General features: G+C 41.2%; 1 long non-coding RNA gene across 6 annotated transcripts in view; it reads left to right on the forward strand.

The window, feature by feature from the left end:
• LOC118896692 overlaps positions 1-26,238 on the forward strand; it is a 149,534-nt gene that overhangs the window by 6,789 nt on the left and 116,507 nt on the right. The window contains exon 3 of one of the 6 annotated variants that reach the window (XR_005020248.1): positions 187-877. The exons of the other annotated variants lie outside the window; for them this stretch is intronic. This is a non-coding gene — a long non-coding RNA (uncharacterized LOC118896692). Of the gene's footprint in view, positions 1-186; positions 878-26,238 lie in introns of those variants that run through there. 6 annotated transcript variants of the gene reach the window in all.

The following is a 26,238-nucleotide window of genomic DNA, read 5'->3' on the forward strand; positions in this document are numbered from 1 at the left end:
TCAGGACTTGATCCATTCAAGTTCTCCAAGTCAGAGGGGCAGCTGGGGGATCAGCAGGTGACGATAAGTGTGACCCCTACATTGTCCTCAGCTGTGTGTCTGGCACCCCTCGACTTGACAGCGGAGCTGGCAAACAACCCATGTCTCTCCCATGTTAAAGAATCCACACTTCTTGGTTTCTTCTAGGCCCAGCGTAAATGCCACCTCCTCCAGGAAGCCTTTCCAGGTACGGCTTTCCTTCTCTCTGCTCCCGCAAATCAGGTCTCCCTTCTTCTGAACTCCGTTCTGATGCCCCCACCCCCACCCCCATCTTCTCTCCGGTAGATCTCTGGGCACACATCTTTCCCCTCCTGTGACTGTGGGTTCCCTGAGAGCCCACTCGAGGCACTGTACCCAGTAGGTGCTTAAACAACTTGCGTAAAGGATGACAGAGAAATCTGGTGAATTCCGCGTATCCCAGTTGCAATCGGATTGCAATTTTCTTTGTTTTGAAAGCGACCAAAGCTAGCGGCGGAGGCGGACGTCGTGCCGAAAGGCACAGACCTTCATCGCCAAGCCCTCGGGAGAAGCAGGGAAGGCTCCTCGGCTGGACCGCGCGTCCGAGGGCTCCGCATCGCCGGCGTGGGATGGAGAGTGGGGACCCATCCCGGCCTGGTCTCCCCTGGCCCCTCCGCCTCCTGAGCTGTGGAGCCAGAGCTGGCCGGGTGGACTCCGCGGACCGGTCTCTCTAAGCCTTGGTTTCCGCATCTGAGCAATGGGGTAGCCACGCCGGCCGCGAGGATGCGCACGAAAGATGAATGAGATCAAGGCGCGCGCGGGGCTGGACGCCGGACACACAGGCTGCGCGCAATAAATGTGTGTGTGCTTTCTCTTCCTTCCTCTTGCGTATCTCGCCTTCCCTTCCAGCCGCCGGGACCCCCAGCCCGACAACCAGGGCCGGGTCGCGCCGGAGGGCGCCACCGGGCCTCGGGGCCCCAGCCGCGCGGGCCGCGGGCGCCGGGGGGAGATGCGAGCGCGGGCGGAGTTTAGGCCGTGGCCGGCGGGAGGTCACTGCGCGGGGCGGGACGGGACGGACGCCTGCTCCCCCTTCTACCCCCGCTCGGCTCCGGGGCTTTTCGCCCGAGGCGGGCAGGAAGGGGTTAACGGCGCCCCTCCCCCCCCCCCCCGAGCTTCCCTCCCGAGGTCTCATTAGGGAACCCTCCCCGCTATTTTCAACATTTCCTCAATCAAGGGCCTTTAAATAGAGCTGCACAAACAAATTGGCGGCAAAAGCGTAGATCTTGTCACGATTGAGACCAATCCAATATTTCAGCCTTGTTTGCTTTGCAATTACGGGCAGGCTTGTGGCTTCGGTGCCACCGGGGCAAATCTGCCGCCGCCCGCTTTCTCTCCGCACCGGGCGGCGGAGGAAGGACCCGCGGAGCCGGCGCGGGGAGGGGCGGGGGCGGGCGGAGAGGAGGCGGGTAGGGGGCCGGGCCGGGGGCCTTTCCTGCACCCGGTGCGGAGGCGCGCGGAGCCGAGTTGAAGGGCTTCTCCTACCCGGCCGAGCGGCTGGGGCGCACCTAGTGGTAACGCACCGTGCAGCGCGCACGGGGAGTCCAGGGTGTGCCCTTGCCCAGCTTCCTTTCTCCCCTCTTCCGTTCCCCTCTCTTCTATCCCATCCCATTTTCCTCCAGTACTTCCAGGCGGTTCCTGGATTTCCCGCTGCCTCTCGCTGTTAAACCTACTGGCCGGCTCCGTACCGTTTTCCATGGCTGCTTATTCTTGTTTGACTTTTTGTACAAAGTCACTTTAACTCGGCTGCAGGAGGAGAAAGCTCCAAGGCCTCTGGCCCGGCTCCCGCGGCCGCCCAGTCCTCCTTGAACCTGCTCGTTCGGCCACTGCGGGCCAGCCTAGTTGGTCTCAGCAGAACAGTAGTTAACTCGAACCAGGTCTTAAGCCTTATATTTCACAGACAATTATATCTTGGCTGCTGTTTCACAAAATTGTAATATTTGCTTTATACCGAGGAGGATTTTTAAAGTCAAAAACAAATACTACATTTCAAAAAGAAAGTATGATAATAAATCTCTTTTTATGGATTCTCTCTGTATACGTGGAAACCACATGATTTAACTCCTCGACCCCCGCCCCTTCAGGCGCAGCTGAAGTTATACAGATACCGGCTTTTAATACACAGTCTCTGTGTCTGGGGGGAGGCACCTGCATTTGTCACGTTCAGTATAGTTTCCAAGATTTCCCACCCCACCCTGACCCGTGTAGCTGAGTGCAACAAGGATTATAATATAATTAGGTCTGAGATGTGAGGTCCATTTTCACACGAATTCAAGAAAGATGGGCAACACGGGTAATTAATCCACAGTTTCATATTATTTTCTAAATGACTACCCATTTTCCTCTCCTGTCCAGATGGGAAAGTTGAGGCAAAGAAATATTTTTATGAGACTCTGGGGGTGCATATTAAAATATGCTTCTAATGCATTAAGGACCTACATTTCTTTGCTGGTGGTTATAAAAGAAATCCATAGCTGTTCTTGCCAATTAGCAATCTCTTTTAGGCTTTTTTTTTTTTTTTTTTTTAATAATCCCACCGTCATTCTTCTAGATTGTCATGTTTTGGTTCTCAGTTTTATTTAAAGCAAACTTCAGAAATGATGGTTTCATGAAATTGTGCGATGACAAAGACACAGAATAATATTTCAAGTCCATGAGTCATGCACACCTATGTGTACCTCTCTTGCAGTTTTCTAGCTGATTGCTTTAGTATGTCTATAAGAAATACAAAGCAGTAGCTAGAAAGAATTCTCTCTTCACCAAAAGAATTGGTTTGACATATTATTCAGTGCACAAATTATATTACTTTCATGTGTGTTAATCTGTTTGGTATTAAAACTGCTAGAGTGTTTTAAGCATTAACATGTTTTACCACGCCACTTTCAAATTCGTGATCTCAAATAATTATAAAGGTTTTGATGTTAATCCCACGTTAAGTGAACAACTATGAAAATACCCTGAAAGCATTATTATGCTTATATAAATGCCAACAAACACAACTGTACGGGGAACACGATTACTTTTTATCTGACATTATCCTATAGGGATATACATTCATTTCTTTTTAAATCAGAGCAGTTTTCAATTACTTTTTAACAGATTTTTTTTCAACACAGCATTTTGCAATGCCTACAAACCACAGCAACTTTGTCCTGACAGATAGATATTTTTCCTTCATTGTTATTCATTAGCTTCTTTGCAAACTCACTATAATAGAATAATATAAAAAATATCAAAATATAGAAAACAATTATTAGACTCTACATATTTATTTCAGTAAGCTAATGTTATTAAAATTGAAAACATGTGCCTGGCATATAAATGTTTCTCTAAGAATTCTTTTTTGGATGCATAGTTATTATTTTTTAAACCAACTCAGATTTTCAAGTACTGATTCTTTCCCTCTAAACAGGCATTGCATTGTTTTAAACAGTAGCTCCTGGAACAGTACCACCCTTAGTATTTTAGACTTTCAAACGACAATTGGAATTGGATAAATACTTTCAGCTGGGAGCACTTTCCTAATACCTTTGTAGGTAATAGGAGTCACTACTTGTGCTGGGTGACAAACAGACAGTGAACTGGACATTCAGATTCTACCCTTTGTAGAACCTACCAGAAAATGGAGTTTTCCTATAAGATTGCTGTGGTCCATCTAAAAAAAATGCTGTGAAGATGTAAAATCAGAGAAAATGAGTGAGTGCTTTTTCTCATGACAGTTATGAAATGATGGCTTAAAGAGGGATGCAAAATTTGACACAGGAGGAATGCAGAAACATAAAATCTGAAAAAGAAAGTTTCCGCAGGCAGCATCTGGGTCTTTGTGTATAACAGGAGAGGCATGAGTTGGATCTGCAAAACCAAATAGATTGAGTTTGTTTGTTTCAATTCAGTGATTTTTAAAATAGATTTTTCACTGAGTGAAGAAGACCCATCAAGGAAATGTATACAAATTCTTGTATATAGAAAATACTAACTACCTTGATTTTTCATATTGGGTTAAAATATAAGGACCTTTAAGCTACTATACCACTGTTCTTTCTAAGTGAATGCATGTTGTCATAACTGGTGTCAAAAAGCATTGATTTTTTTTCAAATTGGTGTTAAACTGGAGTAATAAAGTATATCCATGAGAGGATTTCCATAAACTCCAACTTGTGGAGAAAACGGTGAAAAAACTTTTTCAGGAAGAAACCAGGCAACTTTAACTGTTATTAATCTGGGATAAATAAAGTGAGAAACTGCCTCCTTACATTCCTAGTCATTCTTTCTGCTTTTCCAAACATTGTTAAGTTCTCTGAATCTTGTGCTAGTCAAGTCAAGATGATGTTAGCAATAAAATTACAGAATCTAATCAAGTGGCTATTTTTGCTTTATTACAAATATAAATTATATGTGGGCTGTTGAAGTGCTTTTTCTTTGAAAGCTGAATTTTCCCTTTTTCAGATACAGTGATGTTTAATGAAGTGTTCATAAGAATAAATATGATGGTTCATCAAGGATAAAATAGCTATGTCAAAAAAGTGGCATTTGAGTCCACTTGGTGTGGGCTGTGCTTTGTAAATTATAGTGCTTTTAAAATCACAACCTAGGTATTTGTAATGAGAACATCTGAGAAGAGAACTCAAGTGACCTCAGTGTACACAGGCAAGAACATCTGAATATGAGGAAATAACTAGATCACACACTGAATTTTTCTCATTGCCTTGGATGCTAGGAGTTTTAAATTATAACCTCAGATACATCTGAACAAATAGTAAGCCAGACACATTTTATTGTATTATTGTTTATACCCTGCTTCATGTTAGAAATAATTTACAGCAGTTTTTTTTCAAGGATTGGTAAGATAAATTTTTCAAAATCTCTTTGTAAGAATAATTCCTGTAAGTATAATTGTAATTTATTTTGTTTATTACAAGATCAGTGATGTGCTCTGGTAAATATCTGATCCCAAGATGAAGCAACATCACATTTGGAATGAGACAAATTTGAGAAATTAATTTTGAGTACATTGTAAAGAAATCTTAGTACATACAAATAAAGCTATTATTATGCATGGAGAGTAGCATAACACAGTGATTAAGAGCAAGTCTCTGGAGTCGGAGGCACAATTTTGAATCTTGACTAGAGCAGCTATCAGCATGTGATCTTGGGAAAATTACTTAACCATCCTTAGCTTCAGTTACACTTCTGTACAAGGTGGATAATAATCGTCTTATCACAATGTCATGATGAACATGTGGTGAGATGATTCACATGAGGCTCTTAATTGAGGGTCTGGCATACAGTAAGTGCTTAATAAACACTAGCTCTTCTCTTTGGCATAGCTGTACAATGTTAAAGACTAGCATGCCAGGTACATTCCTGAAAGCTGCAGAATGTGGGGATGTTGACAGCCCATGGACTTCATAGAGATTTGTATCAGGAGATTGACTTCCAGACCTCAAGGTTGACAGGGTGAAGGAAAAGTCTTCTGTCTGTCTTTAGAGGCTCTAGAAAGGTATGGGGAGGTGGTCTTAGTGAGAGCAACCTGCTAAACTGGCAGAGGAAATCTACCTGCATGCCATCTTGGCCATGTGTGGTGGTCTGTTGGTGTCTAACACAAAGGTCTAAACTAAGAGAAATGACATCTGAAAGAAATAGGATACCCTAGGTCAATGGTCTCCTCATTGATTTAATTATGCACCCCAAGAGTAAAACATTTAAAGTATATTTATTGGCAAATTATATATCTGCACTACTTTACTGATATATTATGTACATTATATACCTTTGCAAAAGCGAAACTACAAAAGGGCAAGATAAAGAAAAATTAAACAATAGGTTTAAATATTTAAAGGTGAGATTCAGCCTTATCAGTTGTGGATGCAAATTCACACTTTAAGTAGCCTCTGGTCACTTAAAAATACTTTAGTTGACTTACTGTTGGATTCATGTTGTCTGTGTTTCTGCCTTGTTTCATGGCTTTAGGACTAAAGTGCTTAACTTGGAGCCAGCACAGTATCAATTCTGTCATTTTCATTTTGATGGTTTCTGCCTGTATTCTTTCAATTATCTTCAATACAAGGTTCTTTGCAGGAAACTTTTAAAGCCCTTTGTCCATTTGGTGAAGGTTAGTTTAGTTGCAACTGGATTATATAATCTGCTTCCACCTAACTGAACCAGATAAACCATAACACATCTCAGTCAAGCTCATCTCTGTGAGCTTGTGGTGGTGTTACTGAGTCCAAGATGGTATTGCTCACCGCACAACAGGCCAATAAATCAAGAGATGAGGCGTTGGGGCAAAGAATAGCGACTTTATTTGGAAAGCCAGCAGCCCAAGAAGATGCTGGACTAGTGTCCCAAAGAACCATCTTACCCAAGTTAGATTTCAGGCTTCTTTTACTAAAAGGGAAGGGGGGTGTGGCTGGTTGTTGCAGACTTCTTGGTGCCAGAATCCTTTGTTCTTGCAGCTTTCCTGTTAGGTGTGGTTACAATGTTTCAATAAACCTCCAACAAGACAAATGTTATTCTCTGTTCTGCAACTTTTTATCTCTATATGATTAGGAAAATGTTATACCTTTAAAGGTCAGAGCCTTGAGAATGGGCTATCCTGTATATTTCAGGCAACAGGTAACATTCTTTTGTGATTAACTTGTAGCAAAAGCAACAGAATACAAAGGTTAAAGTAAAAGAAACAGATCCAGTATGGAGTCAGATTTGTTCTTCCCTATTACAGTTGGGGGCACTGTTAGCCCCTCTGCCCTTCAGATCTCCCCGACTCCTGGGTGCCTGGGACAACTGTTGATGAAGACCAAGTGAGGGTGTTGGTGAACTCATTTCTAATTGTTTATCTAAAAACAAAAGAGAATTTGTACTCTGGTCTTCTTGCACCCCATTCTCTGGGGCGTCACCATCCTAGACTCAGAAGTCATTGTGGTTCCTGCCATTTTTCTACCTTGACATTCTATGGCAGAATGAATGAGACCCTTTGGCTCCCTGGACTTTGTTTTCTATAACTTGCCTTATTCTGCTAGCCATGTAGTTGTGTAGCTCTTCACTGTTTACAAGTTGCTTTCACATAGTTCTTTCATTTGAACTCAGCACCTCTGGAGGGCAGGTAAGGCAGGTCTGATTCTGTCCATTCTAAAGGTGAAGAGATGAACCATCAGTGGCGTTGACTGGAGATGTAAAATAATGGCCCAAGTTCACACAGTCAGTAGGCGGTAGATCTGGGTTTGAACTTGTTTCCTGAAAGCAGTATCATGCCGTTTCTGTTCCATCATCTTAACTGAGTTTTAAACTATATTCATATTCGCCTGAATTGAGGTGAGACAGAGCTATAAAACTGAACAGAAGCAGTGGTTCTAAGTGGTTCTGGGAACGGATTGAGAGGAAGCATGTTGGTTAGAATATATGAGAATCAAACGGAGTGATGTAGAGGAAAGGAATTAGCATTCATTGAACACTTATTTTATCCTATGCTCTATATACACATTATTACTTTAATATAGTTATTTACCTGGAAGGAGTAGTTTTTACATATCAGGAAATTGAGGTTCAGAGATGTTAAGTAATTTGTCTAAAGTACAGAGATTTTAAGTTGTAGAGTTTAAACCAAAGCAAGCTAATGTTTATATATATATAAATTATATACATATTTAATCGCTGTGTAGTGTTAAAAATAACAAAATATGTTAAATTTGGAAGCCTTGCTAGCAGTTTTTTGTCCTAAACTGGATTTCTGGCTTTGGCTAAAAATAAACCATGACAACACCACATGCTAATGAGGATGCAGAAAAAATGGGTCACTCATACACTGCTGGTGGGGAGAAAAATTGGACAGCCAGTCTGGAAGACAGTTTGGCAGTTTCTTAAAAAGTAAACGTGTAACTACCGTATGACTCAGCAGCTGCACTCCAGAGAATTTATCCTAGCTCAGTGAAGACTTAAGTTCACACAGAAACCTGTGCGTGAATGTTTATAGCAGCCTTATTCACAATAGCTCCAAACTGGACACAACTCAGATGTCCTTCAAAGGATACACAAACTGTTCACCATTTTGTTAAGTTAAGCATGTACTGTTAATTGTAGTACATCCATACCCTGGAATACTACTCAGCAATGAAAAGGAATAAATTATTGATAAGCTCCACAACCCAAATGAATCTCTGGGTGGAAAAGCCAACCCCAAATTGTTGTATGCCGTCTGGTTCCATTTATGTAACATTTTTAAATGGCAAAATTATAGAAATAGAAAAAAGATTAGTGGTGACTACGGGTTAAGGAGCCAAGAGGGTGGAGGGAAAGTGGGCGTGGCTATAAAAGGGCAACAGGAGGGATCCTGGTGATGGAAAAGTCCTGTGTCCTGACTGTATTGATGTCAGCATCATGATTGGGACATTGCACTATAATTTTGCAAGGTTAGGAAAAACTGGGTAAAGCGTGCATAGTATCTCTATCATTTCTCACAACTGCGTGAGAATCTACAAGTACCTCAACATAGAAAGCTTAATAAAAAAGTGGGCTGCCCTTCAGTGAATTCAATCCCATGCCTTCCAGATCACCTGCAGATTGAGGAAGGTTGAGATTATGAGTCGGAGGCGTGAACTTTAAGGATGATGATGTGATACCACACAAACTCTTCCAAATCTATTCCCTCCGATGATTTTTATTACTGATTGTAGTGCATTCTTACTGCTATTTTAGGGAAGCATAAAAATGCCACCTCTCTTTTCATAGGACTTCTGCTTTATAAACCGTGGTGTGTTTTTTTAATCCATCAGGATTTACACATTAGAAGAAGAAACGAGACCACATCGGATCTGATTGTCTCAATCTATTTTTAAGTGAATCAGAGAAGAGTTTTTATTACCCTTTTTTCCCTTTCCTACTTATTTTTCTTCTTTTTCCCTTCTTCTATTCAAATCCATATTTCCCAATATCGTACTATGTAATCTGAAACACAATGTGTGCATATTACAGATGGAATTAGTAATGTCCTTCCTAAAATGGGAAATATAAAGATATACTGAATCTCCGAGGGTAACTTACCATTTGCACTATGCCTGGATGTTGTTTCTTTTGGAGAGGAGTAGTGGAGATTATAAGTGTAATTAAAAAAAAAAAAATCTATTGATGATTTGTTGAGACAATAAAGTAACAGCAGTATTGCAGGGGGCTGGTCTCGCTTTCCCAGGCCACCAGAGCAGCCCCAGGGCCTCTGCTAACACCTGACAATGCCGGAGAGTGATTTAGTCACTGCAGAGGAGCTGCCTTCAATGACAAATAGGGGTTAAATTGTGAGAATTTCAGGACACATTTTGGGGAAGGATTAAATAAATCAGGGGACTTGCTGACAGCAAATAGTATCTTTGAGAGGCTGATTTGAAACACAGAATCAGAGAATTGAGATGAATCCCAGGTGGTCGTTGGGAGCTGGATAAAGTCCCAATGAGTTGGCTGACTTAAGTCTTGTCTTTGTCTCAGTGTCATTAAATAGTCTTTAAGTGATGCCTTATTAATTATCACCTTAAGAAGAGATGATGCACATACAGAGGTGGAGTTAAGGTATGTTAATCGAGGGAACGATATTTGTAGTTCATTTAAATGATTTCCCTCACGGTAGAGTTAAAAGGCCCTAGAACTGCCTCTTTATAATCTTTCCAATTCTATCACTGTTTGTGTTACTATAACACATCTTTTCCGAGGAACTTAAACGTACGTTCAATTTTTAACTGTCAGAATGAGAAAGAGTTTTTCATTCTGACAATGCATTTAAACATTTATTCTCTTCAATGGTGAATAATAAACTTTACTCAAGGATGCCACTGTTGGATGTTGAAATGAAGCCTTTTACCTCAACTAGCTCGCCGTGGAACGAGAGATGCCAAGGAAGGCGATTGGTAGCACACAGTCTGAAAAAAAAAGGGCATTTCCAGCTGCTTACTAGGAGGAAATGGCACGGTGGAAGGGGAAGAGGCTGTGAGACAGGTGAATACCAGGGAACAAAAATTCCTAGTTCCACATCTATTCAAGACACTTTAGAACGGCTGGGCTGCCTCACTTCATAGTTTTCCCAGACCAAATAGACAAAGGAAAAACAAACAAAAAAACCGAAAGCAAGCAAAATCCTGAAAACAACAACAGCACAACGAAAACTTTAATTCGAGCCAAAACAAAAATTGGGCTTTTATGAGGTTGACTTGAGGTCAGGAAAAGAATGATAAACTTTGGAGAGGAAGAAAGAAATCATCAAAGCCAAGAGAAGCTCAAAGTGGAGTTTAATAGCAGCTATCGTATTGCGCCCAAGCCTGGACCACTCCTGCTGCAGCTGTTTCATTTTAAGATGCTCCGGTTCCCGATCCCACTCACACAGCCCTCCACAGTGACCTGGGCGCACACACCCAGGCACCCGGGCCGTCCTAGATGACTGAAACCCCCCGGAGGATGACTGTAGAGGCAGTGTGAGTGGAAACAAGGAAACCCAATATAGCAGTTTACTGAATCACATCTGAGGCCTAAGCCCAGTGAACAATTAACAATATTGGGGATCTCCTGGTACCTGTCAAAATTGTAGTGATGGTATTTTGTGCAACTTATGCCCGTGTGAGGAAGTTATTTTTTCTGTTTAATATCAATGGACCTTGGGTAGTAACTTGGATACAACTTTAAAAAACTTACTTAAGGACAGAAGTGGTTATAAGCTTCTCACTCTGGAGGATCTCTTTATTTTTAAATTTTATTTATTTATTTATTTTTTTAACTTTTTATTTTATATTGGAGTATAGTTGATTAACAATGTGGCGTTAGTTTCAGGTGTACAGCAAAGTGATTCAGTTATACATATACATGCATCTTTCTTTTTCAAATTCTTTTCCCAATTAGGTTGTTACGGAATATTGAGCAGAGGATCTTTTTAAACACTGCAAGACATTAGGCCTTTTGCAGAGTTCATATTATTGAGGGGCAAGCTTTGTCTTCCTCTTCACAAAAGGAGGATGATTTGCTGTAGGTGTGACTGTTCCCACCGGGCAGTGAGCGCCTCCAGGACAGCATGAAGTCCTAGAAGTTGGGCAGGGCCACCCTACACCAGGAATTAGAGGTTCGGAATAATTAATAATAATAATGATAGAAAATATAGTAATACTATGTGCCAGGTCCTGTTCTAAGTGCGTTTCCCACATTAACTCATTTATTTTTCATAGTTACCCACTAAGGTACAGTCGTGACCCCTATTGTACAGCTGAGAAGCTGCAGCACCAAAGTGTTACAAGTCACACAGCTAGTGAGCTACAGGCAGGAGGGAAACCCACGCTTACCCACTGCCGTTCACTCAGGCGCTCAATAAAGAGCAGCTGATGTATGACAGGTACTGGGTTCTCTGCAGGCAAACTAGTGAATCCAGATGGATGTCTCTGCCTTCTTTGAGCTTATCACCTATTGGGCATAAAGGCTAATGACTTACTGTGTTGTGGGAAGTTATTAGGCCATGTTTGTATGGCATGGTGATTTTGATCTAAGCTCCTTAATACACACAGGGAGCCCAAGTCCTTCCTGCACAGCCACGGCTGTCTTCTTCCTTCCGCTCCCCACCGGAGTGGTTCCTTTCCCAGGAGTACGATGTGTGTCTCAGGCTAGGCGGTCAGGCTCCCCGCCGGGATATGACTGCACCGGTAACAGTGGCAGTAGGGGTAGGAGGTGGCAGCAGGGTGATCTTTGAATGCGTTGCTTTTCTTGTTTTTTTTTTTTTTTTTTGGCCATGCATGCCACACAGCTTGTGGGATCTTAGTTCCCCGACCAGGGATCGAACCCGGGCCACGGCAGTGAGAGCACCGAGCCCTAACCACTGGACAGCCAGGGAATTCCCTGAATGCATTGCTCTTAACTCAAAACTTTGTTTTGATGTATAGCCATACAGCTCTGGAATGTGACTCTGGGATCACCCACTCAGAGATGGCCCCTTGAGGGGGTTTTGAGAAACTCCAAGGGCTCTCTTTTATACAAAGGAAGGTCCAAGCTACTTTTTCTGAAGTATAGTCACATTTATTTTCTTGGACCTCTGCCTAAACAATTCTGTCTGGATCTTTTGGAAACCTTAAGATGATTCAAACTCCGAATTAAGCAGAATCAATTACAGGAGGTAGATCTGAGCCTAGTTTTTGAGACTTTTATCTTGAATTCCATCTGGAATCTGCTCCAGGATATAGGCCTTTGTGATTAGGGGTTGGGTTCCCAAGTTCAGGTGGATGGAATTTATTCATTCATTCTTCAGTCGATGTTTGAGTGCCTATTTTTTTTTAATTAATAGCTACTTTATTTACTTATTTATTTTTATTTTTGGCTGTGTTGGGTCTTCGTTTTGTGTGAGGGCTTTCTCTAGTTGCGCCAAGCGGGGGCCACTGTTCATCGCGGTGCGCGGGCCTCTCACTATCGCGGCCTCTCTTGTTGCGGGGCACAGGCTCCAGACGCGCAGGCTCAGTAGTTGTGGCTCACGGGCTTAGTTGCTCCGTGGCAGGTGGGATCTTCCCAGACCAGGGCTCGAACCCGTGTCCCCTGCATTGGCAGGTGGATTCTCAACCACTGTGCCACCAGGGAAGCCCTTGAGTGCCTATTTTAACAAGACCTAAAATAAATCAAACTTGAAGTCCGAGACTTCATTGGTTTTCTTAAAGATTCTAAAAACATAAATGCTATCTTTAGATTCACATGAGTATTTAGGATGAAAAGGAAATAAGTTGCAGATTGTTCCGAAAACAATGGTTGATCTGCTCTGGAGGAGAATCTTCAATTATAAAACATACTCATACATAGAAACACATTTGGTAGTGAGACAATATAATTTTATAATATAATCACTGCCACTGAGACCCAGCCTCTTCCAAATGTGTAAAATAAGAGTTTTAGTCACACTAATGAAAATGGGAGTGACATATGTGCATGGAGTAAGTCTTTGGTTGAAGGCCCAACTGATTAGGAGCTGTGTTCTGTGGTTTTTGCCACTTGTGTGTGATTAAACCCTACAGAATAGAGTCTGTCCCCATGCATGGCTTATGAAGAAAACTAGTAATGTGATATTGAATTAATGATCCAGCTTCTCAAAAGGAGAGACTATTGGCCTAACACCTTCCTAAGTTGGAGCTGTCAACATGTTTAGTTTGCTTCTAATGGGAGCGAGGCTGGAGAAAGGAAAAGCTTTGTAGGAAAGGTTATGTGATATTAATAAGAACCACATTCTGTTTGATGTTCTCTCAAATTGTATGTGCTTTATCTCACTAAAAATTGAACCGTTCAAAAATAATAAATCCTCCTTTTCTATGGCCCACAAATGATCAACATTTTGGATGATCCAAAAACTTTTGTCCCAAAGATATCTCCACTTCTAGCCCATCTTTATTTGCTGGTGCTGATTTACAGCTGAAAGCACCACTTCCTGTTTTTTCTAAGCATAAAAGTCATAATGTGTTTTACAAATACTCAAAAGAGCTTAAAATCCATGAAGCTCTGTATTTCTATTTTTTTTATTCTTCTATAAGAATGTATTCAAATTTGTTAAACAGATGGCTTTCTGTTTTTGAAAAAAAAAAAAACCTGCTAAAAGTATTCACCTCAAGATGGAGAGCTCGTAGGTTAAATTTCATTCTGGAGTGCACTTTTACAACCAAGTAATTAACCTTTCAATATGAGGGTATTTGAAGGAAACAAGAAAAATCTTAACAAGAGGATCTCACAAACATTGGTATGGAAGCCATCCCAGAGATGCTCCAGAAAGTTAATAATTAAAGACTTTAAAATAGTTTACAAACATTGTTTCATTTTCCAAGTTTTCCTGTTTTCTCTCTTTATTACAATAACCTTAAGAGATAAATATCAATACTCCAAGGAGTGCATAACAATAGAAATTGGCACAAAATTCTTAGTGGGAGGATGGAGGTGCTGACATTCATTGGTTTTAGTCAGTTACATTTTTTGGGTACTTACCATGTGTGGAAGTGTCTTCCATGCTTGTGAAGGGATACAGCACATTATAGCATGTAGAAGATGCTCTTTGAACCTACAATTTAGTGAGTCTGAGAAGAAATGGATTAAAGAAAAGTTAAAAGGACAAATAGAAAGGAATAATAAGTGGAGAGCTGAGGTAGTCCATGATTGTTGTCTGAGACATTTTGTTAATAACACTAAATTAAAAGAATGAGAGACCATTATGGGATGGAGTGGGCTGGAAAGAGCTCCTCTGCTTACAGCTTGCTCTCCACCTTGAGAGTCAGACCTATTTTGGAAAAGCAGAATTTGGGTACATGGGGGTGGGGTTGAGAGAATACTCTAGAAGGGAGAAGAGTTTCATTTTGGAGACAGAGAGATCTGAGTACAAATCTTGGTTCCAGGGGCTCCCCTGGGTGTCCAGTGGTTAAGACTCCCCGCTCCCAACGCAGCGGGCCCAGATGTGATCCCTGGTCAGGGAACTAGATCCCGCATGCTGCAACTAAGAGCCCACACAGGGCAACGAGGATCCTGTGTGCCACAATCAAGACCCAGCGCAGCCAAAATAAGTAAACAAACCAAACCAAAACAAAACAAATGTTCGTTCCATTGCTCTCCGGCTGTAGAGTCTCGGGAATTTACTCTACTTTTCTGAGTGCCTTGTGGAAAATGGGTATAGTAGTGACTGCTTAATTTTGTTTTAGAATTAAAGGAGATAACATATACAGAGTGATACATAGTAAGCACTCAACACACGCTAATATCCTTAGTTGGAGGGAACATCCTGAATAAGTATGGAGTGAGGAGAGAGCTGGCCATGTCCACGGGGCAATGAGAAAAAATGAGTAGGATTCTCACTGCCCCATGGAAAATGAGAATGGAGGGGAGGATTAAGTAAGAGCAGCAAAGTGAGACAAAGTGGAAAGATAAAATAGGATCAGAGATGTTCACTTGTCTCCTCAGTCAACATGGATTGAACTCCTTTTCTGTGGGAAGCCTTCTGCTAAGCATGGGGATGCAAAGAGGAAAAGACTGAGCCTGCATTTCTATGGGGCGTCAAACTAAGCAACTGGAACTTTATCTCGAGGGGAACTTTCAAGAGGGGAGGAGCTTGAACGTGGTAGTTTTGGATGGTAACTGGAATATATTTCTCGAGCCCCGAGATAATAAGTTCAATTGTTGTCTCCTAGTGGTTGGGGGTTAATGAGCCTGCAATCCCGTTGACCAGGGTCCTGTGATGGAGAGTCCATGCAGATGGATGAGGAGGAAGGGCCAAAGGGTGGAACTTCATCTCATCCCTTGAAATATAATCTTGGCACTGAAACTACTCATATTGCACTTGTGGTGAAGTTTCTCACCTAATCTGGGATTTTCCACACTCGGTGATTATTGCGTTGGGCCTGCAGTCATGAAGACCTTAGAGGTTGGCACCAGAGTCACTGTCTATTCAGGGCGAAGGACAACGTGAGAATGCAGACGTCGGTGACTTTCTCCATGATTCTGTGCTCTGTGAGCAGAACTCCCCTCCCTGTTGGTAGATCTCTGTAACCAGAGGCCCCGTGACGCACCAAACACACGATACTCAACCAAAAGTTGTAGATTGAGCACAGACATTTCTTCATGAAGCTTTGCCTGGATAAACAGCTTCTATGTCTTCTACTCACGAATTCTTGGCTCTTGTTCTTACCTCTGCTTCTGTCAACTACCATTTTTATCTCTCCTTCCCTTTTTAAAGCCCAAGGCTCAGGAGAACGCAGATCAAATGAGATGTAGAATCTATTACTTTCTGGGATCTCCTAATCCATCCTAGTTCACTACTATTTCAATGGCCATTGTCTTTATTTCAGGGTTGGTACCATATTGAGTTGTGGTATAGAACTGAAATATAATTCTTTTTAAGATGATCATGTTTTTGTTCTCAGCTTGGAAAATGCCACTGGGGTGTGGGTTACAAGACACACAGTTTATAGGAGGACAAGACACCCTCTTTTAATACCTAAACACCAGCATTATGTCCAGTATTGTGTATTATTTTATACCTGGCTTTGACACCCCTCTGCACAGACATCTATCAACCCAGCATTCAATCTACACGTTTTTTTGTGGCTGTTTAACTCAGGTGGTTAGGGCATTGAGCTAATGAGAACAAGGTCACAGGTTCAACCTTTGTGTGGGCCAGCAAGGTTTGCTTTGTTCAGTGGCCACAGACCTGGTCCAGCCAGCTGTCTAGCATGTGTCTGCCCCAGGTCATAAGAGGACATGGCAGGAGTGTGTGGATGGACAAGAGAAAATCCATCACCACCATTAGAGAAAGCCACGGCGAGCACGTGTCCTACTAATGGGGGTCAATAATGTCTCATTCAAATGAGGCTGACATTTTAATACCTCTGGCTGAGAGGGACTTTTGAACACCACGTTTAAACATTGTTGCTTTTTTGTGGGAATTCATCTCTCTAATATATGGAAGCCTAGCTGTATAAGACCTCAGATGATTACAGATTTCCAAATATAGTTGAATGACTTGAATATTTGAAAAGTTGGTTTAGTATGAAAAAAGAAATTTCAGTATGGCTGTTCAGTTATCTTCCTTTTTTCTTAAAATCTGTTCAAGCTGGTGAAATAAAAAATTAATTAGTTCTTCAGAGAGTTGTTGATAATCATTACCCTCATTTACGAATGAAGACATTTTAATTAAATCTTATAATTAGACCATTAAAATGTTAGCAAGAAGGAAGCACAATTAATTCTGTGTTATTCAACTCTTTGGCCATCACCCGGACCCCACAGTCCAGCTTTCATTTCTATGCAAATATGTTCCCCAAATTACTTCATTATTTAGCATCATGTCTTGTTAGATTTCAAACTGGATCCAAATCAACTCCATTCCAAAGTGTTCTGCCTTAGCTCTTTCCCTCAGTTGGGTCTTTGTGAGCATTGAAAAGACATTTGATGTAAAAGAGAGGAGAGCACAGTTTACAAAAGGGAAATCTGGCAATAGAGGATGGAGAGTGACATATTGGGAATTCTTTTAAAATCCATTTATTAAACAAACATTAGACCAATGATAATGGAGATACATATTAAATTTTTTTGAATAGATAATACATGCACAAGATTAAGAGTGAAAAATATAAAATGATAGATTGTGAAAAATTTTGCTCCCTTCTCCTGCCCTGCATGGACCCAAGGCTACCTCCCTCATAGAGCCATGTTTATTAGTTTCTTGTGTCTTGCCTGGAATTTCTTTATGCAGGTTTATCTGAAACGCTCCGCTCCTTGAATGCAAAAGTTAACACACTATAAACATTGTTCTTAATCTTGTTTTTGTCACTTAATAATGTATTTCAGATATCTTTCTATATGTGCAGAGTAGCCTCATTTTTTTTACGGGTGTGTACTATTCCACTGAATGATGTACTCTAATTTACTTATCCAGTCACCTATTGATGGATCTTGATAGAATTTCTAATATTTTCTATTACAAACAGCAATATAATAAATTACTTGGGGATGCATTACCTAGAAAGCATTCTCATTCCTTTTTTAAATATTTGCATATCATTCCATTGAAAGGATATATCATAATTTATTTATCTAGTCCTCTTTTGGTGGACATTGAGTTTCCAGTCTTTTATTTTTATAGACCATGTTGTAATAAATAACCTTGTATGTGCATTATCTTATATATGGGCAAGTAAATGTGTAGAATTAATGCCTAGAAGTCAGATTTTTAGTAAAAATGGAAATTTTAATAGAGTAAAAGTCATGAAAAATGTATCATCACATTATACAATTAAATATTTTCACTTATTGTCCTTTAGGCAGTGTTAGAGCCATACAACGTCTGAAATTAGAGAAGTCTGTGTAGCCTACTTAAGGGTATAGAAAATGACTTAACAGGAGAAGTGCGAGCCCATGATAACTGCATGAGTGAAATATTTGGTTGTGAATAATATTTTTCTGTTATGGATACTTTTCAGATACTATTAGCTGAGGAAGGTGCGGAAAAACCCTTCTGTCACTGAGTCCGAAATTTTATGAGAAAAAAAGTTAGTGCTAGTAATGATTAATGTTGGCAGGTACAATTTTAAAAATTTACTACATTTAGGTAATTTTATTTGATGCCTAATTAAGTGTGATATGATGAATTCTAACAATTATTTTTTTTTAATTTTTATTTATTATTTATTAATTATTTATTTTTTGCTGTGTTGGGTCTTCGTTTCTGTGCGAGGGCTTTCTCTAGTTGCGGCAAGCGGGGGCCACTCTTCATCGCGATGCGCAGGCCTCTCACTATCGCGGCCTCTCTTGTTGCGGAGCACAGGCTCCAGACGTGCAGGCTCAGTAGCTGTGGCCCACGGGCCCAGCCGCTCCGCGGCATGTGGGATCTTCCCAGACCAGGGCTCGAACCTGTGTCCCCTGCATTGGCAGGCAGATTCTCAACCACTGCGCCACCAGGGAAGCCCAACAATTATTTAAGATTAAGAAACAAGAAGCAGAAAAGAAGGTAGAATTTAGAGAATATGGCTAAAGAATGCTTTCCTCAGTAGTTGTCAACCTACATATCCTTGTAGTTAACATTGTTGTTAGACATTTCTTGCTCTCTGTCATCAATATGACTCTTCCCTTTAAAGAAAAGGGAATTTAAGTAAGTCATGGATGGAAGACTGGTTTAAGGTGGGACACATTAAGACCTGGGTTATTTTGGGACCATAGCAATGGGATTCACTATAGAGTATTCATTCATTCATAAATCCATTCATTCAGTTCATTGATTGATTCATTCCTTGTCAGATTCCATATTTACTTCGCTCCTGGTGTGCTAATCATTGTGCTAAAACTCTGGAATATATAAGAAGTACAAAGTATAGGTCATACCTTACAGTCCTGTAAGGGAATTAAGGAATGCACACGATACAATAAAAGGGTTCACGGTAAATACCTCAAGAATGATATAGGGACTTCCCTGGCAATCCAGTGGTTGGGACTCCGTGCTTCCAGTGCAGGGGCGCAGGTTCAATCCCTGGTCGGGGAACTAAGATGCCGTGTGCCGAGTGGTGGTGGCGTGGTAAAGAAAAAAACAAAAGAAAACAAAACAATGATATAAAGTGCTATGGTGGGGCTTTTCTGGTGGCACAGTGGTTAAGAACCTGCCTGCCAATGCAGGGGACACGGGTTCAAGCCCTGGCCCAGGAAGATCCCGCATGCCGCAGAACAGCTAAGCCTGTGAGCCACAACTACTGAAGCCCACGTTCCTAGAGCCCGCGATCCACAACTACTGAGCCCACGTGCCGCGACTACTGAAGCCCGCGCACAGCAACGAAGACCCAACACAACCAAAAACAAACAAACAAACAAACAAATAAATAATAAAAAATAAAGTGCTATGGTGGTTCCAAAGAGGAAGACATTACTTTCAATGGGCAAGAGATGGTGGCATTTGCCCTGGAGTACATGACAATTGGAGTAACAAAAACACAATGTAGTAGGTTTTACTGACAATGCAGTGACTTATTCAAAGTCTGCATTGACTGGAGAAATTGTCGGAAGCTGATGAACGGATTACTTCCCAGCTGCCCCCCTGGTTCCATGGGGTCCACTGGGTCTGGGTGGGCTGTTGGGCAGAGGATCTTGGCACTTCTCCAGACCCACATGAGGGGCAGACTGTGTCATCTGTTGCTCAAAGACCCAAAGGCTCTTTCTTTTATGGTTGATTGTATCCCGTCATTTTTAGCGTGTATTTTGGTGTGAGCTTAGCTACCATCTTCTCAGGATGTCCCAGCCTTAGCAAATTCACCATGTATCTGTGGCGTATTTGATAGATACAAGTAGAGGTAAGCAGCGTGGCTTCCTAGGCATTACCCTTGTGCAAGTTCTTTATCCATCCTTACCCCAGTTGCTAAGCCACACTGGCTGCATCTGGAGCAGTTTTTCCCAGCTTTGCCACAGAATAACTATGGAAAGGATCTTGAGGAATTTGGACCTAGGATGGGACATGGGAGGAAAGGGAAATCATTTTGAGTGGAAGAAACAGGACAAATGGTGGCAATAAATTGTTCCCTATCTGTGCTAATGCAGTAGCCCCTAGTCAACATGTAGCCTACTGAGCACTTGAATGGGGCTACTGCAAATGAGGAACTGAAATTTTTTATTGTGTTTCATTTCCGCTAATTTAAATTTGAATTTAAATGGCCACATAGTAACTAGTGCCTACTGTATTGGACAGCCCAGCTCTAAGCAATTCTTGGGACTTCTGAACATGTAGAACCATAGCATTTAAGAGCTAGGATAGACCTTAACGTTTACCTAGTCTGGCATTTTGATTTTACAAATGAGGGGGTTTGTTTTACAAATGGGGAAACTGAAGCCCAGAAGGTGGAATGCCTCATCCAAGGGTTTTGAACATGAGTATTGATGAGTGGAGTTGGAAGCTGGCCTTCTGATGCCCTGACTCCCAGTTTGGTGGACTTTTGACCCTACCATGTGGCGTCCCCAGGGCTGTAGCCACAGCCAGCTGAAGATGGTTGATTGGAAGATTAAAAAAGTGAAGTCAAGCTTAGTCCTTCAAATCAACCAGCCAAGAGATGCGTGCTGGACTTGGTGCCAGGTACTGAGATCAGGAGGGCATTTGTTGGAGGAGAGAGGTGCAAAATGGCATAAAGAACCCACAATCAAGTTGGGGAAACAGGACATTTTCTGAAATAGATATATTAGAATATATTCTAGTATAATATATATTTCCATGGACTTGACCTGTATTAAAGTCTCTAACACAGGAGGTAAAAGATGACATTAATGTCATTCAAACATAACAGTGGTTGATATGAAGCAAACTTCTGCTCCATGGTTGACTTTGCATTCTTGCATCCTGTATTAATTACACATGCTCATTTATCACCACAACCAGCTGTACTATTTCTGAAGTTTTAACATGTGAAAGGAAAGTGGTGTGCTTCAGGATTGTTTTCCTGTAGAATGGTGATGATATAGAATTAATTAGTATTAAAGCTATGTTGTTAGATCACAGAGGGGTAAATAGTCATGGAAGGCTGTCTATTAAAATCAGGAGAAAATTATTGGCTATTTTCTTTTAGGCATAGCTTGGAAATCAAATCCTCACTTGGCTTACTAAAGTCTGAACCTAGTATTGCATGACACCATTTCCAGAGATTTTTTTTTTTTCCATTGGTAGGCAAAACAAATGAGACCCAAGTGCTCACAGAACATTCCAAAGAGTCAACAGAGAGAAATGGAAAGTATTAGAAACATGATTGTCTTTGGAAAAGGAGACACAAATGTAAGTAAAATGGGGAATGAAAAATCATCTATTATCTAAAGTAGAAATCCACATTGTGGATGTTTCTTAACACTTTTTGTTTCTCTGATTTCATAAAGGTAATGTGTGCTTAATGTATTCAGCTAGGGAAATAAACAAAAGACAAAAAAAAAAAAGCAACTAAAACTCACTCAATCTCACTCAGAGAGAGCCCATGTTAATTTCTTTTTTCCCTTCTTTGCAAAACCTAGCTTGAAATATTTAGTTACTTAATATTGCAGAGAGTTTTGTATCATAATTTTTCACTTAACCTTAATTAAGTTTTGACTGGGGAAGTTTTTTGAGCGAAGAACTTCTGTTAGGGGAGCCCAGGCCGGTTGGGAAAGCCACGCAGTGTTTTCCACTTCTGCAGGTCTTTAAGGATGTTAATAAATTATGTCTTGTAATCAGTAGTTAATGACTTCCAAAAGTTTTCTTTGTTGCCGTGCCTTGGTAAGGGGGTAAAATAATCTGGCTTGGTACCTTATTCATTGACTAGCTGCTGATATGAACCATCCATCAATCTGTACCAAGTACTTGCTGTGCTTGGGTCCCCAGAGCTGCCAATTTAGGAAACACCGTCATCAGTTGGTGGGGGCCAGAAAGTCCCAATTGTCTCCTTGGCATATAGAGATCCGATTTGGTCTAGGGGCTTCCAAAGTGGACTTTTGAGAGCCCTCTTCTTTTTCCAATGAAACACATTTATGTAATCATGTTACATTTATAATGCGGACTTTTTCTATGCCATGTAAATGACTTCACATGCTGTTTTCTTCAGTCCTTGGAAGGGATCCCTGATTTGGCAATTTGTTAATTTTTTAGTGTCTGTTCTTGCTGCAAATGATCTATTAGAAATATTGCTAAAAATGTTTTTGGTCCAACTTGGGGAACCTAAAATGATACTTGGTACTTTACTAACCTTGAACTTTATAAATCAGTTTCTCATCCTCAGAGGAATTTTTTAAAAAAGATGTTGTTTCCTGCACAATTATTGCCTCCTTTGATCTCGCACTACATTTGGTCTTTCAGATAAGGGAGCCCAATAATTCCTCAGCTATAACTTTAGCAACACAGATAACTATCAAGCATCGTGTGACATGCAGTTCATTACTCAGTTGTGAATAACCAACCGTGGTCCTGTATTAAATGTTTTACAGCGCATCTCTTCATGGCTCACTGAGTTAGTATAACACTTAGGAATATCTTTGTGTCCAGGAGGGATAAAACAACTTATAAAATGGCATATGAGATTTAAATGGAAACATTTTAAGACATCTTAGAAGAAGATAATGCTATAGTGAGGTAAATCTCCATATGTAGCTTAGTTATTTTATTTTATTCTATCCAATAAAGGGGCCTCCTTTCTTTGATGTGTCTGGTAATTCTCATTATTGCCTTCCGGATAAAGTAGATGAATATGCAGAAGCAAGATGCAGTCTTCAGAACTCTCATGATCAGCATTTACTGATGTTCCATCATCCTTCTTTATCCATTTTATAATGTACCGTGGAGTTATTTGCAGGGCATAAAGACCTCTTTGGAATGTAATAGAAAACAAAAGATTGGTTCAAGATCTGATCACATACTTAAGGACAATCTTCCTACAGTTTTCAGTTCACCAAATAAAGAGTTGGCAGTCTGGAGAGGCCTGGAAGAGCAGTTTCCTAATTTTGAGTCTTTGGCGAGCTGGAATTCCACCTGCTAAAATGTAACAGTGTGGAGATTGTTATCCACTGGGTACATTTGCAACTTTCTGTTTGGTGCTCAATAAAGCAGACTGTATTACTGTGCTGGAAAAATTTAACTTGCTGCTCATTTGAGTACTAATCTATCAAAATATTTCCTGGACTTATTTTACAAACTAACAAAAGAGCTATTATACGTTTACCATCAGAAAGTTCTTAGTTCATATTGATATTTTTGATTCCTTAATTGAATGGTTTTCCTTCCTAGCTTAATGTAGACATTATTTTCAGATTATTAGTGAACTAAGAGAAGGTTAATTTGTAAGTTGAATTGGATTTTTGTTACAATCTGAAAAGCCTTTTTGTAACCCAAGAACATTTTTTTCCTGGGCTCTGATTCTCCCTACCACCACTCCCTCGGCACCCTTCTGCCCTCAAATGAGGCTCCCCCATTTCTTAATTTCTACTTCTCCTCAGTAAAGTGACTCCTCTGTCAGATAGTATGTACTCACTTTTCAGGACCAGTTGGTTCCTAAACATTCTAGGGGGGATGCAGATGTTTAATATGACAGCAAAGGAGGAAAAATGATGAGAGCATAAACTTTTCTGGCATAGATACCAGGGTAAAAGTCTGATTGCTTTACAATGTAAATTTGAACTCTAGCTCAAAAAGACTTTTATATTATTTTTTCTGAAAAATCACTTGAGATGATAAAATATGTAGTAAGTTTTTTTCTAATTTAGCACAAAAGCTTACGAAAAAATTTTTTCCCTATCATGTCTGGGGTTGTATTTTTTTCTTCTCCTGTGTAGAATTCTTTAGCAGAGTAGGTTCAAAGTTTGTTTAAACTTGGAGATGAATTTTTCAAAAAGGTGGACTTAAAACAAAAGTAGTATGGACTAATTCCTACCTTAAAAACACAAAAGAGTTGTTTTCAATTCTGCTGTCCTTTGTTCTTACTCAAATCCAATTTGTCGGTGTGTGTGTGTGCACGTAGGGTTTGTGTATATGCATGAACAATTAAAAACAAGACTTTAATTAAAGGAAGAAATTACCATAGTGAATAAGACTGTCTATACAAGCAAAATAGAGGGTTATTTAATAATTATCAGGTGAATTTGGACTATAAAAAATGACATGATGGTGGATCTTAGTACCAAATTCCAATTCCTTCAATAATAATTTTTGCAGTATGAAGGTAAGTCTTCACTTCATCAATGTAGATCCAACTTAAGGTGTTTGGGCACGGGGCACTGTAGTATTAGCAACCTGAACCTGCCTCGGCAAGGTTTTGTCAGAGTAAAAATCTGTATTTAATAATGACCTTTTCATAAGTTCCGCCTTTGCAACTGGCCATGTGGGACTGTTTGCTTCGCTGAGCTGTCAGTATGGCGAATGGAAAATAGCACCAGTTTTAGGATCAAAAGACCCCACTTCCGAATCTGATAGCTGCAGGACTTTGCAAAAATCATGAAGCTTCCCTGAGACACAATTTGTTTCCTCTATAAAAGGGGTCCACAATAGCACCTACCTTACAGGGCTGTTGTGAGGAAAAGAATTAGATATGTGAAAGTACCTGATAATGTCCCTTATCCATAGTCCCTGCTCAGTACATATTATGTTCCCACAATATGAAGGATTACTTACTACTGATTAAACGTTTAGCAATTTTTTTGCAAGGTGGCGTCAGTCAAAGTGTTTGGGGGTTACCTCATTAACAGTCATTGTATCCCAACGACAGGCATCCATGCTATTGTATATTTGTGACCTCTGATCATCCTCAAATGAGGAAAGGAGTGAGAGACAAGGGCACCTCTTTGCAAACTTGATGGAGAGACGCCTGGCTGCCCTGAGCGGTTTTCTTTCTGGAGAGCTTCATGCGCGTCGAATTCCTTGCCTTGCAGCGGTTATGTGCTCAGATAGTTTTCCTGTGTACCCTCTGGGGCCTCATGCAGACTTCCTCCCCCACTACACAGCCACACGCCTCAGCACAATCAGAAAGAAGCTCATTTCTTTGCTAAAATCACAGTAACCCTGCAAGAGCCGGGAGATGGGAAGTGCTGGGGGGAGAGACATGGCTCCTCCCTTGGTTCAGCTGGCCTGCATTTTCTCCCAGTCCCCGCAGAGAGCTTGGAGAGGCCCGTAGCATGGGCTCCATGACCTCCTCTGACATCCCGTGTCCTCTCTGTCGCAGGAAAGGCTCCAGCTTTTATTTGAAAATCGGCCCTGCAGTACGTCCAAGCTCTGAAGAGGAGAGAGCTGTCAGGGGTGGGCACTGTTCTCTCTTGGGGATTGCTCAGTCTTGAATGGCCTGCTCCCCCGCCCCCCAATCTGGGTGTCCTAGTGGAGACTGAGGCCTCACAGGCTACAGCCCCTGCAGCTGGATCACCCCTCTGTCCATGGTGGACGATACTTTAAGGGATGAAGCTTTGTGGCCCGGAGATCTTTTTGCCTTTGCCCTGTTTGCAAGCCACGCCACTTCCATGATTGCTAAGAGGGACTTATTTACAAAACAGAAATAGAGTCACAGATGTAGAAAATAAACCTATGGTTACCAGAGGGAAAACAGGGGTGGGGGGAGGGATAAATTGGGAGATTGGGATTGAAACATACACACTACTATGTACAAAATAGGTAACTAATAAGGACCTACTGTATAGCACAGGGAACTCTACTCAATACTCTGTAATGGTCTGTATGGGAAAAGAATCTAAAAAGAGTGGATAGATGTACATGTATAACAGATTCACTTTTGCTGTACACCTGAAACTAACACAATATTGTAAATCAACTAGACTCCGATAAAAATTTTTTAAAAAAAGAGGGAGGTGCCTGGACTCAGGTAACCATCGCCAAGTTTTGTGACCTTTAGTCTTATCTTTGTTATTTAAAGTAGGCATAACAATAGTACCTAACTGTTAAGTGAACTAAGATGCTGTGTCTATTGCCTTTGGCACATCGTAGGCGCTCCAATACATGTGTTTTACTTCAGATAGTCACAAAAATAAGTCCTGATTCAGATGTGAAGAGCTTCACAATCATGTACCTTCTCCTGGCCGCACACAGGTGCCTTGGTGCTGGTGGAGATGCAGGTTGAGCCCCTCCATCCTGGTTCCAGCGGCTCTGCTTTGGGCTCCCTGGGTCCTACCCTTGCTCCGTGGGTTTAAACCGCTGCTGGTTTGAACAAGTGCGGGGAGCCTGGCGGGGGGGGGAGTGGTGGA

Source organism: Balaenoptera musculus, chromosome 6, assembly GCF_009873245.2.
Source record: "Balaenoptera musculus isolate JJ_BM4_2016_0621 chromosome 6, mBalMus1.pri.v3, whole genome shotgun sequence".
In the NCBI taxonomy this organism is placed as follows: Eukaryota; Metazoa; Chordata; class Mammalia; order Artiodactyla; family Balaenopteridae; genus Balaenoptera; species Balaenoptera musculus.